This window comes from Acinonyx jubatus, chromosome A3, assembly GCF_027475565.1.
Source record: "Acinonyx jubatus isolate Ajub_Pintada_27869175 chromosome A3, VMU_Ajub_asm_v1.0, whole genome shotgun sequence".
NCBI classification, from domain to species: Eukaryota; Metazoa; Chordata; class Mammalia; order Carnivora; family Felidae; genus Acinonyx; species Acinonyx jubatus.
This window is the reverse complement of record NC_069388.1, coordinates 5,831,136-5,833,540: the sequence shown is the minus strand read 5'-3', so window position 1 is coordinate 5,833,540 and position 2,405 is coordinate 5,831,136.

Here is a 2,405-nt window from a genome sequence, read left to right as displayed (position 1 = left end):
GTACCCGGCTGGTACCCGTTCCCACCATCGGCCTCCCGGGTTTCCGCTGTGTGTCTGCAAAACGCTGGTCGACTCCAAGTACCGGAGAATATTCGAGTGTTTGCAACGTTCTTGCTTTTGCAAACAGCGAGGCGATGAACGTGCCGACTCCTGCAGACGCCGAATGTTTTAGGACAGACGCTCGGTGCCACTAAGAGGTCTTAGAAACCGGGATTCCTCCTGCGTATTGAACACTTCACGCTGTCAGTGCATTTTAGCCTCACAACCCCGTCAGGCAGCTACGATGGTCACCCCCCCACTCTACAGATGGGCAAACGGAGGCTCCTAGTCACAGTCTCACACAGGTGAGAGGGGCCAGGAAGGAGCGGAGGGGGGATTCGTAAGCATGAAATGGGATGTGCCCCACTAAGCGCAGTACCCGGCGAGTGATAAAGACGGAGCCACTGCCATTGTGACCCTGCCTTCTGCACGTGCTCCCGCGGCCCTGTCCCCGCACACACAGGGCATCCAGCTGGTGCGGTGACTCTCTGCCCCGATCACATGGAGTTGGGCCCAGCAGGACCTCTCAGAGGTCAGGAGGCTGGCTCTGCCCACTAACTTGCTGTGTGGCCTCGGGCAAGTGTCTTGACCCCTCTGAGCCTCAGTGTCCATGTGTGGAAAACGGGGGTCACGGCAGCCCTGCCTCCCCATAGGCCCGAGATAGGAATGAAGGAGTCAATCCACGAACAGCACTCAGCATGGTGCCCACCCCCAGTAAGCATCCTTAGACATTAACTCTCCATCCTACTATGATCGACGCGACTAAATGTTATTTGAGTGCCTACTGTATACCAGGCAGTGTTCTAAGTGCTGCAGTATAGTAGCGAACAAAAGCAGACAGAGCCCGCCCTCCGGGGGCCTAGATTTTAGGGGGAGAAGGAAATAATAAGCAACTAGCTGTCGCCAGCGTCACGTAGGGAGGGGCGCAGCAGAGAACCAGGGCACGGCGGGGGCGGGGGGGGGGCACAGACACAGGGTGTCTCAGGAACAGGGTAACACGAAGCTGTTCCCCAAATGTCTTCCGGACCCTTGTGACTTGCTTTGGCCAAAGACACGTGACAGGTGCCAGTTCTGGGAGGAACTGCAGAGCCGTTTCCCACAGCTCCGGTGACCATGAAAATACAAATAGAGGCGCCTGGGTCAGCCTGGGGCTCTGAGTGACCGACAGCGCCCCCCAGGCCATGACACGGGTTATGTAGTGTGTGTGAGAGGTGAACCTTCACGGTGCGCAGACTCGGAGGGTCTGGGGTTGCTAATTGCCGCATAACTAAGCCTCATCCAAAGTCCTATGACTTAAGGGGACAGAAGCTTAAAGGAAGTGAGGGAGCAAGGCGCAGGACAGTGTGTGGGAAGAGTGTTGCTGGGGGGGGGGGGGAGCAGCAGGTGCAAGGGCCCTGAGGCAGGAGCGAACTGGTGTATTTCCGGAACAGCCAAGGAGGCCCTGGAGGCTGGTGTAGCTGCAGCAGCAGAGTGGGTTTGGGGGGGCAGGGGGAGGGGCACCCATCAGGTCCTCACAGGCCACTGTCAGGCCAAGCACAGTGCATGCCGGTGTCTGGGGAGGGGAGGGTCTCAGAGCCAACCAGCACACCTGTCCCCCCAGCCCTCTTTCCAACACTGCCTTTAAAAAGCAGCAAGCGGAAGATACCGATGTTGGCGCCCCCCACCCCTCTCCTCCAACTCCCCCCACCCCGCCCCCACGCGCGAGCAAAGGGCTGGGCGTCCTGTTGGACCGCCCCCACCCCAGGGCTCTCCCTCCCTGGCTGGGACCTTCCGGCTGGCCTCACGCTTGGCTCCGGGTCCTCGTTTGTTTGGAGCTTGGACAGACTTTCCGGGCTGCTCCTCTCGGCGTCTGTTTATGAAGACGACTCCACCGCGAGCCTCCCAGGGCCTCTGCGTCGGTCCAAGCATCTGTTCTGCCGAGTTTCTTTTTCTATTTATTTCCCCAGTAAACAACCGGGGCAAAGGCAGGCTGGTGTGGCGTTTCCACCTCCGCCCGCTGCCTGTGCCAGGATCTAATAGGATGCAGAGATAACGAGGGGGGAAGCGAGGGCCCCACGACCGGAGCGGGAGCGAACACAGGGTGGGCTGGAGTCTCCCTGCAGAAGCCGTATCGCCCACGGCACCTGGGCCCCCGCGGCGCCCAGAGACGTGGGCGGAGCTGGGCGCCAGTGGGTGCTGGGTGCTGGCTCTGCCCCACCAGCATCTCCCCCCCACCCCCCTTTCGCTATCCACAGCACCCCAGTGACCCCCCCCTGAAAGGCCCCAAAGGACCATCCCTCCCCTTTCTCAGTCCGGGGGCTTTCAAGGTAGCCCTGCAGGCCCCTTGCTCCCCAGCCCGCACCCCACCCCCCAGCCCCACATCCAGG